This window comes from Panthera uncia, chromosome A2 (assembly GCF_023721935.1).
Source record: "Panthera uncia isolate 11264 chromosome A2, Puncia_PCG_1.0, whole genome shotgun sequence".
NCBI lineage: Eukaryota > Metazoa > Chordata > Mammalia > Carnivora > Felidae > Panthera > Panthera uncia.
The window spans coordinates 147,651,417-147,665,451 of NC_064816.1; positions in this window are offsets into that span (position 1 = coordinate 147,651,417).

Genomic DNA, 14,035 nt, shown 5'->3' on the forward strand with positions numbered 1-14,035 from the left:
GATGCTAAGTGAAATAAGCCATACAGAGAAAGACAGATACCATATGTTTTCACTCTTATGTGGATCCTGAGAAACTTAACAGAAACCCATGGGGGAGGGGAAGAAAAAAAAAAAAAGAGGTTAGAGTGGGAGAGAGCCAAAGCATAAGAGACTGTTAAAAACTGAGAACAAACTGAGGGTTGATGGGGGGTGGGAGGGAGGGCAGGGTGGGTGATGGGTATTGAGGAGGGCACCTTTTGGGATGAGCACTGGGTGTTGTATGGAAACCAATTTGACAATAAATTTCATATATTAAAAAAAAAAGGAAAAAAAAAGAATGAAAATTAGGGATAGAGCAGAAATAAAACTGAGAATGACAATGTTTCATTAAAAGATTTAAAAATTGAATGATAAAAAAGTACTTTTTAAAGGTTCATATTTGCATGCTCTTATTTCCTCAGGTACAAAATTGGCTTCCTATGTTTACTGATAGTTATTGAAAAGGAAGATTTTCTTGCTATAGAAAATCCCAGATCCCTGATGTAGGTGGTTTGGACAATATAAGTCAGTAAAGAAATGTATTTAGGGCGGGGAAAGGGGGTGGGAGAAATGGGTGTTGGTAGTCAAAGGGTATAAATTTCCAGTTATAGATGAAGAAGTTCTGGAAATCTAACATACAGTGTGGTAACTATAGTTATGAATACTGGTGTTTTTTTTTTTTTTTTTTAACAATACTGTTTTGTATGCTTGAAAGTTGCTAAGAGAACAGACCTTTAAAGTTCTCGGGGTGCCTGGGTGGCTCAGTCGGTTAAACGGCTGACTTTGGCTCAGGTCATGACCTCGCGGTCTGTGAGTTCGAGCCCTGCGTCGGGCTCTGTGCTGACAGCTCAGAACCTGGAGCCTGTTTCAGATTCTGTGTCTCCCTCTCTCTGACCCTCCCCTGTTCATGCTCTGTCTCTCCCTGTCTCAAAAATAAATAAAACGTTAAAAAGAAAGAAAGAAAGAAAGAAAGATCTCAACACACAAAATGATAACTATGTGAGGTGATGGATGTGTTAACAAAAATAAATAAAATGTTAAAAAGAAAGAAAGAAAGAAAGAAAGAAAGTTCTCAACACACACACAAAATGATAACTATGTGAGGTGATGGATGTGTTAACCTTACTATGGTAATCATTGCGCAATATATACATATATCAAATCATTATGTTGTACACCTTAAACTTATACAAGGTCATATGCAATTTTATCTCAATAAAGCTAGAAAAAAGGAAAGAAACATATGTAACAGATCCAAATATGAACATGATACAAAGCTTCATTCCTCCGCAGTTCTGAATCACCTAATTCAACCCTTTCCATGGCTTTTTTTCATTCTACTCTAACTCTCTGTACTAGTCCCCTAGGTGCTATAACTAAGTATAGCAAACCGGGTAGCTTAAAACAATAGACATGTATTGTCTCACAGACAAGGAGGCTATTAACTAAATCAAGGTGTCAGCCAGGCTCTAAAGAAGGATCTTTCCTTGCCTCTTACTAGTTTCTGGTACTTGCCCACACTCCTTGGCTTGTAATGCCAATCTCTGTCTTCATCAGTACATGGCATTCTCTCCATGTGTATCTATGTCTAAATTTCCCTCTCATTATAAGGACCCCAGTCACTGAACTGGGCCCACCCTAATTCAGTATGACCTCATTTTAGAGTGTTTACACCTGCAGGCTCTATTTCCAAATAAGATGACATTCAAAGGTACCAGGTTTAGGAGTTGAACATATCTTTTAGGGGGATACCATTCTGTCCACAATACCTTCCCAGCTAATCATGCTGTTTATTCTAAAGTTTCTTTCTCTTTTCTTGCAGACTTCCCCACAGAAGTCCCTGCTTCTCTGAAGCCAAACTAAGCTTTTCTTAGTAACATAACTGTTTCAGGAAATACCTCTTCTGGATATGCCTGAACCCATCTGTCCCAGAAATTGTCCACTCCATTGGGCTAACTTAGTTCCTCCAAGTGAGAACCCCACTTAGTACTTAGTAATTGCCTATTGGGTTTGATGTGCAAATGACACAAAGATCCCAGCATAAACATAGAAGAAATAATAGTGTAACTGAAAGAGTACTGGGTGTGAAATCAGAAAACCCGACTTCCAATTCAGATACAGATACTTAAAAAACAGGACCAACCCAGGGCTTCTAAATTTTAGAATAATGTTCTTCCCATCATTTCATGGCTAGATAGTCTTAGATTGCACTAAATGCAGCAACGCGATTGAACTGGAAACGTCTGAGGGAAAGGAAGAGGAGGAAGAAGAAGGAAAAGGAAGAGGTGAAAGAGAAAGAGGAAACAGCAAAATACAGTGTCCAAAATACCTGCTTTAATGATTGTTAAACAAATACACAGAGAAAAATCCCAAAGGCAGACTGTTTCTGAGAGCTTCCCTGAAGATGAATGGAAAGACCTTGGCTGGAACCAGCACGCGCATCATGCTATTTTGGTTAGTGGGTGAGTCATACATGCTGGAGAGTGAATTTCTCAGCCTTTCAAAATTTAAATGGGAGTAAATAGTACAAGGCATTCATTTGAGCATGGAGTGTTTGTGCCTAGTGTTCACAAAAGGAATCCATTGTGTGATGACTAGGTCATGCTTCATCCACCTTAGAAATGTCTTCAGAGCGACAGAATATTTATTTCTCAGAGACACCACCAAGGTTCATGAGGGTCTGGTCAGCATAGTTACAAAACCCAAAAAGGCTAAGGCAAATCCACCCCCCACCCCCGCCTTTTTAGGTCTCCTGTTACTGTTACTTCGTCCGCACTTGGGTAATGATGCCCACCTTTCCATTCTAAACATAGAATGGAAGGGTAATTAATAGAGACTAATTGTACCAAAAGAAAACCTTGCTTTTTAAAAATCTTGCTTCAGAATAATTTAATTGTGCTTCATATGTGTTTTGAACAAAAATTTTAGACCAGACTTTAAGGATAAATTGCCATTTTTTTCTCAACCTTTTTTTCTCATATTTTTTTCTCATAATTACATAAATAAACACATAAATTTCAACTTCAAAACTACATCTAAGATGATTCATGAAAATGGATTGTACTTCTGGACCGAACCACTGCATGTGGGAATACCACACATCTTTGATGCCAAAATTTTCAGGGATTTAGCTCCTAAAAATTGGCAAATCCAGGTCAAAATCAGAAAATCAGCAAATCAGATGCACTGAATTTGACCCAGTAGCTATGCAGTCACAGATTGGATTTGTAACTAACACACAAAAGTTATTTATTTCTTCTTAGATTTGTTGCTTTGAAGGGGCCTCAGGTGAAAGATTTTGGATGCGACAGGGCGGCAATCAGGCATCTGTTAGGGATTAACTGAATAAGATGAATTGGGTATTCTTTCCATTCAAATATCAAACCACAAAAATTGACATCTTTCTTGAAACAGCTAACAAAACAACCTTAAGGAAAATTTAGGTTTAATACCATCAATTCACATTTTAATTGTTTTTATACAAGAATTTTTTTAGACAGGATGTTTAATTAACACCACATTGACCTAAAGAGAAATGTACGCAGGGTCCCTTTCTTTTACAGTAATCTTTCCCTCCTTTAAATGTTTATTTATTTATCTATTTTTGAGAGAGAGAGAGAGAGAGAATATGAGTAGGGGAGGGACAGAGACACACAGACAGACAGACAGAGAATCTGAAGCAGGCTCTAAGCTGTCTGCACAGAGCCTGACACGGGGGTCCATCTCATGAACCGTGAGTGGAAGTCGGACACTTAATCAACGGAGCCATCCAGGCGCCCCAATCTTTCCCTCCTTTAAAGGCAGATTCCTTGGCATATAGCCGCTAAATACCAAAAGAAATTAATAACATTGTCCTTGGTTTTATAGTGATCAATAAAAAATATTTAAATTTTCCAATCAAACTGGGTTGTCAAGGATTGTTGCTAGCATTGTTTTGATAAACAGTGATTACATAATAACTCATTGGAATACAAAGGGGAATGTTAAGTGAGATACCGCTAATGGACAAAGCAGGGCATTGGGGGTATTTTGGTTTTAGTGTCAGGTGTTTTCCTACACATCTCCATATCGTAAAAGCATACCATTGGGCATTTAGTTAAAACGAAAAGGGAAAAGGGGGGAGGACACACTATGCCTGTGTCCACACACCAGTTTCTCTCTGTACATTAAACGAATGGGGAGTAGGATGTTGCAAGACTAAAGAAAATGAGTCGGGAGTAGTCAGGATGCCATAGGCAGATATGCATGTAATCTGAGGAAGCCCAGTCTGGAGTTACAAGGCACTCTCTCCAGCACACCTCTTGTGGGACAAAGCTTCTTAATAGGCAGTGTTTTCAACGGGACAAGTGAGTCCTTTATATGGGTTGTTCCCATCAATCTGTCTCGGTGACAACCTGTGTCATTCTCAATACCTGTTAACTAGTTAATGCTTCTGCTCGCAATTCCTGTGTGTGTGTGTGTGTGTGTGTGCGCGCGTGTGTGTTTTGAGGAGAGGTGAGGGGAGGTTTCTATGCCACCTAGCAATTATCTAGCACCAACTAGGTGTCCTATAATTCAACTCGATTCCGACACTACATACCTGGAGTTGGCTTCAGACCCCACAGGTTAAGGACTCTGCCCTATGAGCCCCCGCCCTCCACTTCAGATGCCAATTGCAAGTCCAGGCTGTCACCTGTGCTTCTGACAGACAGGATATCGATCAGAGGTTCGTTCCAATGACCTGCTCTTTTGGGGTCGATTAATGTGCCAGAGTGGCTCCAGGAACTCAGGAAAGCAGTTTACTTACTAGATTATCGGTTTATTATAAAAGGATATAAATCAGGAACAGCCAGATGAAAGAGATGCATAGCACACGATATGCAGAAAGGGGACAGAGCTTCCACGCCCTCAGAGTGCACCAATCTCCCCTAATTCCGTGTGTTCACCAAACCGGAAGTTCTCTGAACCCCATGCTTTCGGGTTTTTGTGGAGGCTTCCTTACATAAGCTTGATTAAGTTACCGTCCATTGGTAACCAAACGTAATCTCTAGCCCCTCTCCCCTCCCCAGAAGTCAGGTGATTGGGTTGAAAGAGCCAACCCTCTGATCACGTGGTTGGTTCCCCTGGCAACCAGCCCCCAGCCCTGGGTGACCTGGGAGCTTTCCCAGAGATGCCTCATTAACATAACAAAGACACCTTTATAGAGCTCATCTAGAAAATCCTAGGGTTTGGGGCGTTTTCTGGCAGAAATGGGGACAAAGATCAAATATATATTTCTTATTCTAAATCCCAGTATCACACTAGCTTACTTCATGTTACATGCCTCTTAATTTTGGATGATACCTCACAACTGCCCTGTCCTCTATTGGTCCACAAACTGGCCCTGCACACAGAGCACAGTGAGAGACCTAAGAGGCAGAACACCCCAAGGGAACCCACTTGTGAGGCTTGTCTTGGGCACCGCAAGAGTAGAGCTCCATACCCACCTTAACGGGGCCTTAACGGGGCTCAGTCACAGGGTCAGACCAGGCCTCAGGAATATCTTGCTCTCTTACCGCAACTTAAGTCCTTGAAAATGGCTTCCACACTCCAAGGACAGGGGACAGGGAAGAGCCTCTGATTCCCTGGGTCCAGCTCACAGGTCACCCGGTGGTCATGTCCTCTCAATGACCTCCTGCGACCGCTTGTCACTTTCAAATTAATATGACCACTACTCTTCTCCTTTGTGGGGCTTTTCCTGGTTGAGCGCCCCTCAACCACTTCACAAAAGGGGAACGAGGACCACACCCGAGGAACACACAAGCTGCACCCATGGTAAGCATTTTAAAATTCTAACAAAAACAGTGAATTGTTAAAATATGTTTAGAATAAAGTTTAAGGGGACAAAAATTGCTATTAATTACCTTGCTTTCAACCATAGGATGTTTAGGTTGGAAAGGAGCTTGCTGATGAGGAAACAGGTGCAGAGAGATGTGGTGACAAGTCCCAGGTCACCCTGAGTGGGCTATAGAACTAAGTAGGCACCCAGGTTTCTCATCTGCTTTCCCATTGGTCCCCAACACTCTGCCCTCCCCATCAACTGCCCTGGATCTTAATCCTCCTCCTGTGCCTTCATGGCTTTAAAGAAAGAAAATTTAACCTTTCTTCTACTTACTTCTTTTTAAGTGTATTTATTTTTGAGACAGAGAATGTGCATGCAAGTGGGGGAGGGGAAGAGAGAGGGGGAGAGAGAGAATCCTAAGCAGGCTCCATGCTGTCAACTCAGAGCCCGATGTGGGGCTTGAACCCACGAGCCATGAGATCATGACTTGAGCCAAAGTCGAACACTAAAGTGACTGAGCCACCCAGGCACCCCTCTTCTACTTATTTAAATCAGTGTTAAAAGCCCACCGAAATCATGCCTAGGGCTTTACATTTAACTAGTAGAGTAAAAAGATAAGAGAAAAAAAAATGGATGACCCAAGTCCATGCCTGAACATATATTCCCTGAGAAAATTGTGCTCACCTGTACCAGGATACCTAAGGAACTTTTTGCATCTTTTGTCAGGAGTCACACATAACCAATGCATCGATGGTCCCTGCTTCCGAGAGGAGACCAAAGGGCATGCCCAGTCCCAAATCCAGGCTGCAGTCCCACAGGTGGATCCAACAGCCTATAGTGGCTACCAGCCTGGTGCGGGACACATCAGCCAGCTAGTTCCAGCTCTTGGTTTAATAGCAGCCCTTATTATGTTCGCAATTTTTGACTTGGGCAAGATCCCATACAGTAAGTAGAGGGGAGCTCCAAAGGGCTACAGAAAGGGCTACAGAAAGGTTTTAAAGACAGAACAAGGAAGCCATAAACAAATGAACAAACAAAAAGCATTATTTTGCACCAGGTCTTTGCTGCGGGGACAGAAGGGTCTTACCCAGTGGATTGCCTCATCTTGCTTTGGGGGATAGAGAGAGCCTGAGTTACAGATTACTTTATTGGTGCTGACCAGAAAATTCCTGACTGACCAGTTAAAACTACATTTCTGAGGGAGGTTGAAACTGTAATTGGGTTAGGTATTAAGCCCTAGTTTGGTGACATGGCCTAGCATAAGGGACTTCATTTTGGGTCTGTGGTTTTCCTCCTGACAAGGGAGACATGTTAATCTGGTAGCATATCTGTGGGGGCTGGCCATGTTGCAGGAATGCCCCAGAAACCATTTCTGACCTCTCAGTTCGGAATCTGGAAAATGTGGTAAGTCATGCTCTACTGGCCAGTAATTATAAATGGTCTGTTTGTATTAACTTTCTGAAAAGAGGTCTTTTGTTTTTCCAATCTTTAAAGTGGCCTTGAGATAGAAAATGCCAATATGAGTGAAATCCTTTGCAGGTATTTGTCTAACCGTTCATTCCACAGTCCCGGTGATTCTCATGAAAATTATTGTATTATTGACCCCATTTGACAGAGAGAGAAACAAAGCCTTGGGGAGATTAAGTGATCTACCAATTGCCACTTGTCCCTTAAGTGGAACATCCAGAAAGAGAACCAAAGTCTTTTACTTATAGTCCTGGGTGTCTTTGCTTTTTCCCTTCAGTTGTTGCTTAATCTATGTTTCAGTGTGGCCAGGGCGCAGGGGTGCCTGAGCACGTGGCTCCGAGGGTCCCAAACAGACCAGGTTTGGCCCCTCAGTGCCAACAAAATCCAAAGGCAGAGAGACAAGCAGTTTTGAAACAAGAAAGGATTTTATTTCCTAGAGGCCAACACAGGGAAGCCAGCAGACTAGTGTCTCAAAGACTGTCTCCAAAGTGCTGAAAATACTTCTAGGTTTGTGTAAGGAGAATGTGGAGCAAAGGTTAGCGGGTATGTGCAGGTGGGCAGTACAGGTCAGGTCAGTCATTATCTTGGGGTCAGTCACGCAGGGTCTTGAGGCTCTGGGCTATCCTTATCACGAGAGGGTGGATTCGGTTCCCATCACGGATGCTTTGCCCAAAGGGTCTTTTGTGAGTTGAGACATGAGCTAGAAAGAACTTAATTAGTTAGAAAGTACAGACTGAGGTCAAAATAAAGGTAGTTAAGGTGACAACTGTGTCTTCTTTCAGTATCTTGGACTTCAGAGTGTGTAACATGGAATTTTATTAGACATATGGATGATAATTTTTTATTAAAATTTTTTTTAATGTTTATTTTTGAGAGAGAGAGAGAGAGAGCACGAGTGAGAGCGGGGCAGAGAGAGAGAGGGAGACACTGAATCCCAAGCAGGCTCCAGGCTCTGAGCGGTCAGCACAGGGCCTGACGTGGAGCTCGAACCCATGAACTGCGAGATCATGACCTGAGCTGAAGTCAGAAGCCTAACAGACTGAGCCACCCAGGCATCCCCTGGATTACAATCCTTTAAAAAGAGTCTTCTCAATGCTATTTACTGAATAATCTTGTGATGCTGTCTTAATCTTAAATTTGCCTCTGTCTGAAGTTCATTCATTTTCATTAATATATGGTCCTTCAACGTATACAAATATACCTCAGTTTCTATATTCTATTTAGGATGGATATTTATGTTGTTTTCAGTTTGGAATGATTCCCTTTGTAGTTCTGATGTTAGGGTACACTTTCCTCATGACTCCCTCATGCTCAATCTGAAATATCTGAGTGTGGATATTTCACATTAGTTTTTGCCAGGAATAGCGTCCGCCCCTTAGAAACAGAACTTATTGAATGGCCTGGTTTCCCAGCCCAGGCTCCCACTTTCAGCAGCTGCCCGAGAACATAGGCCATGCTGGGAGGAAGTGTGTCACTTGTGAAAAGTTGTAACCCAGGGGACCTTGAATCCAGAGTGTAATTCCCGAGTGTGAGGAAGAGAAAGCCCATTTGAGACATTTTTGCACTAGGAGATGGGAGGCCTCTGGCTGTTGTCAGTGGAAATCCCTGCCATAAACCACTCCAAGCTGCTCTGAAGAGAGGTTACAGGTTTTCCAGTCGCATTAATCTTTAACCTCTGTCCCCAACACTTCCCAATAAGCTTTCGTGTCATAGCCATGCATCCTCAAAGACCACACCTCAACCTCCCAGCCTAGTCTATCCCTAAACCCAGTTGCCTCACCAAAGAGCTCTCTGGAAAATCTACTGTCCCAGGGCTACTGGAAAATTAATTTAAAGGACCAGTTTGCCCTTGAGGAAAACTACATGGACTTGGTGATTGAAAAATTGCATTAGACCCACTGGTTGAAAAACAATACCTTGAAAGTGATGGCTTAAATTTGCCATGGCAGAAATAGAATATTCAGGTGAAATGATTATAATTGATTATCAAAGGACATTTCTTTGATCTTTGATTATTTGCTGTTTGTAATGCAGGCCTGAAAAAAAAATTTTAAGGCTAAAATTGTTTGAATTGATTGTTACAGTTTTAATATACTTTACCAACCAATATATTGATTGGGAAATATCATCAAATTCAAAACTCAAATCCATACTTGTGCTAGGGCATTGACTAAAGTTGACAATTCATATTGTAGTTCATAACATCAGCTATTTGCTTTTTATACTAGAAAGGCATTGTTGAGTTTCTAATTTAGATCTTGTTTCAAAAAAGAAAAGACAAGATGTTAACATTAGGGAAAGGCCCCAAATAGAGTCACTTGTGCCAAGGCCCACATCACCTAACCTAACTGTAGTTTCAGCCTCTCCCAGGAATGTAATCTTAACCAGTCAGTCTGGAATTTCCTGGTCAGCACTATTGAGGTAACCCATATGATAGATCCCTACTGTCCCCTAAAGGAAGGTGACCTTGCCTGAAACAATCCATTCTTTGCTGGTAACTTTCTTGTCCTGCCTTCTCTTGTCTATAAGTCTTCCATTTTCTACAGCTCCTGGGAACTTCTTTCTATCTGCTAAATGGAATGCTGCTCAATTTGTAAATCATTGAATAAAACCAATAAGATTTTTAAATTTACTCAGTTGAATTTTGTTTTCTCAACAGTGTCTAAGTTCTTTCATTATGATATAAATCATTGTATAATAACCAATACTCATTTGCCACTAAAAATTCACAAAACAGTATTTCATACACATAAATTAGAAGTCTCTAAATCATTATCCAGTGTATATTTTATAGAAAGTGTCTGTTACAGAAATTCATCAGTATAAAAATAACTGCTATTAAAATTTAGAGTGTATAATAAGGATATTATTTAAAATTTATTTTTATTTTTAAATAAATGGCATTTATACTATTTAAGTGGTATAAAACTTTTCTATATACACTTCACCACTTTTCCCTAATATTAACATCTTACATAACCATCATAAATGATCAAAAACATAAAACTAACATTGATATAGTACTATTAACTAATCAAAGACCTTATTCAAATGTTACCAATCATCTTACTAATGTGTTTTCCTGATCCAGAAAAAAAAAGATCAAAACCAGGGTCCCACATTGCATTTGGTTGTCATGACTCCTGAGTCTCTTTCAATACAGAATAGTTTTGTTTTGCTTTGTTTTGTTGTGTTCCCCCCCCCCCCCATGACTTTGACAATTTTGAAGATCACGAGCCATTTACTTGGTGGAATGTCCTATAATTTGGGGTTGTGTTGTAATAAAAAAATACATTTGGCCTTTGTCCCTAGTTCCTGCCACTGAGCTCCTAAAACCCTTGGATTTCCTGAGTAGTAGCAATGTCTTTGTTATGTTAATGTGGTTACTCAACCCGGAATGGGTCTTGTTATCAAAGGAAAGAACAAAAACAAAAATAAAACCAAAATCTAAAACTAACCATGTGATTAGAGGGTTAGAACTTTCAGCCCCTGTGGAGAGGACAGGGTCTGGGGATTGAGTTTTATCACCAATAGCCAATGATTTAATTACTCATGCCTACATAATGAAGCCTTGGCAAAAATCTTTTGAATAACAAGGTTCTGGGAGCTTCTGGGTTGGTGAACCCATCAATGTGCCAGGACACTGGCACTAGAGAGGGCATGGAAGCTCCGCATTCCTCCTACCCCATCCACCCAATACGTGCCCCATACATGTCTCCCACTTGGTTCTTCTGAGTTGTATCCTTTATATAAAACTGTAATTGTTAAGTACAGCACTTTCCTGAGCTCCATGAGCCATTCTAGAGAATGATCAAATTTGCGGGAAGGTTGTGGGAAACTCCAAATCTCTGGTTGACCAGACAAGTTCGTTTGGGGACACCCATGAATTGCAGCTGGTATATGAAGTGGGGACAGTCTCATGGGACTGAGCCCCTTCACCCTATGGGATCTATGCTAACTGCAGGCAGTTAGTGTCATGATTGAATTGAATTGTAAGACACACAGCTGATGTCACAAAATTGGTCTTCGGAAATGACATGCAAGGTTACCTGATATCTCCTCATGATAAATTTAGGTTATGATTTTTTGTAAGATTACCAGAGAAGTGATGTGGAGCCCTTCTCAGTATATCATGTCAAGAGGCACATGATGCTGATGTCTCATTACTGGGATGTTAACATCCATCACTCAGTTGAGGTAGTCTTCCAGGTTTCTCTACTATAAGGTCATATTTTCCCCAAATGTATTATTCTTTAATATTTCACATTCTAAGATAAAATATTAAACTACTCATAACTTCTTCCCAGATGTCAAAAATATTTTCTTAATCACCAAGAATAAGAAAATAGAAATACATTAGAGAAAATGAAAGAAATTTATTTGTGCAATTGAACAAATTTTTGGAGAAAATAGATGAGATGCAGGAGGAAAGAAGGAAAAGACCCAGAGTTAATAGTGACAGAAGAATGTAGGATTGAAATGTCACTGATTGGGCAGGATATGAATTTACCTTCTATCTCTGTGACAATCATAAGAAATGAATTTCCACTTAAACTAGAAGAGGAAAAAACCCAAAGGCCCCATTAAACTTAATGTATTTTGTATGAATGCAAGTACACATCCATATAACTTCAATATTCAGAGGACTAGTTGATAATTATCCACCTCACGTTGTAGATAACAAGTTTTGAGGAACATTACACACAAATCCTTCCAAATGACAAAAAAAAAAGTGCTAAAACTTTTTACTTCAAAAGACTTTGTATTTTGTCTTTGGGAGAAGAAAAGAATCAACTGGAGATTGACAATAGTACAAAGATTGGCAGCACTTATCACATGCTTTTAGTAAACATGAAGAAAATTAAATGCATAACAATAGTGTTAAGCATTTAAAATTGACCTCTGATTCTAACATATAGCTATATTATTAATAGTACAAAACAAACTATTGGAAAGTAAGATCAAATATCATGTGCCATTGTTAAACACAATAGAGTTGATTCTTTTTTTTTTATGGTGAAAACTTATATTTTGATTTAGCCAACTGGATTCAGTTTGAATCCAGTTTGAATTCAGTTTGAATTTCAGATGCTCAATTTTGTTGGCAAAACCCAGAGCATCGTTGTCAGGAGCCAGTCGAACATATACCTTCTTCTCTCCATTGGGCCTGATCAGGGTGTTGACCTTGGCCACATCAATGTCATAGATTGTCTTCACAATGTATTTGATCTGGTGCTTGTTGGTCTTGATGTCCACAATAGACACAAGTGTATTGTTGTTCTCTATTTTTTTTTAAATTTTTTTAATGTTTATTTTATTTTTGACAGAGAGAGAGCATGAGCAGGGGAGGGGCAGAGAGAGAGGGGGACACAGAATCTGAAGCAGGCTCCAGGCTCTGAGCTGTCAGCACAGAGCCCGACGCGGGGCTCGAACTCATGGACCGCAAGATCATGACCTGAGCCGGAGTCGGACACTCAACTGACTGAGCCACCCAGGCGCCCCTGTTGTTTTCTATTTTATTCATGGCTGACTCAGGAGTCGGGGGTCAGGGGGCGGGGTGGAACTTGATAGTGCTTGATGATGGCATACCGGTCAAACTTGCTTCTCCTGGGGGTGCTCTTTGAGGATATTTGGGCTGCATTCAAAGATGTAGTGTCTTGGGTAGTTGGAAGGTAGGTGACTTGAGGATCTTCTTTTTTTCATGTGTGACTGGATGCCTTTCAGGACCACTTTCTTGGCCTTCAAAGCTTTTGCTTTAGGTTGGGCTTTGGGAGGGGCAAGAGCTTCAGGTCCATTTTCATGACAGGGAGAGGATTCATCTTTTGTGCAGCAATGCTAGTATTCAGATCATCCAAGAACTTTATCAGCATAATAATGGAATTTTCGTCATCTGGTAGGAACCATAACAAATAATAACATTGAAGGTAGAACATTTTCTTAGAATACAAGCCTCAGCAGCACACACATGTTATTTGGTTAGGTAAGAAGTGCTAAATATTTCTCACCTATTTAAAATTTTTTGTAATGTTTATTTATTTTTGAAAGAGAGAGCGACAGAGCATGAGCGGGGGAGGGGCCGAGAGAGAGGGAGACACAGAATCTGAAGCAGGCTCCAGGCTCTGAGCTGTCAGCATAGAGCCTGATGTGGGACTTGATCCCACAAGTGTGAGATCATCTTCTGAGCTGAAAACAGACACTTGAGCCAAAGTCAGACACTTAACCGATTGAGCCACCCAGGTACCCCTTTCTCTAAAGGTACCCCTTTAGATACAACTTCTAATATAATCTATGTAGAAGAGATAGTAATTACTACCAGATTTTCAAATTCCAAAAAGGCAAACATGTCTGTAGGTGAATATTTTGTGGGCATTTATTCAGTAATGACGTGAGTAGAAAAGACTATATGTACTCTTACTTATGTTGATTGCTGACTACCTACAAAAACTTCCAGAATAACCTGTTGGTCAAGCAAAGTCAAGTGTGTTAGGCTTAAGGCAGCAAGGGAGAGCGCCGTCTTAACAGAGTCTTAGTGTCTCAGTAGAGGAAAGCTTTAGGGTCTGGGCTCAGGTAACTTAAGGCAAGTCCTTCAAGGCAGGGAATAGGTGAAGATTGGCCAAAGTTTGTGATGTAGTACTTCAGGATTGGTGGACACAGTGGGTCTTAAAACAAGTCTGGATAAGCAAACTCTTGTGCTGATAAGCAAGGTGTTTGTGCAGGTGAGCACACAGTTTTTTTGATAAGACTAGCTGT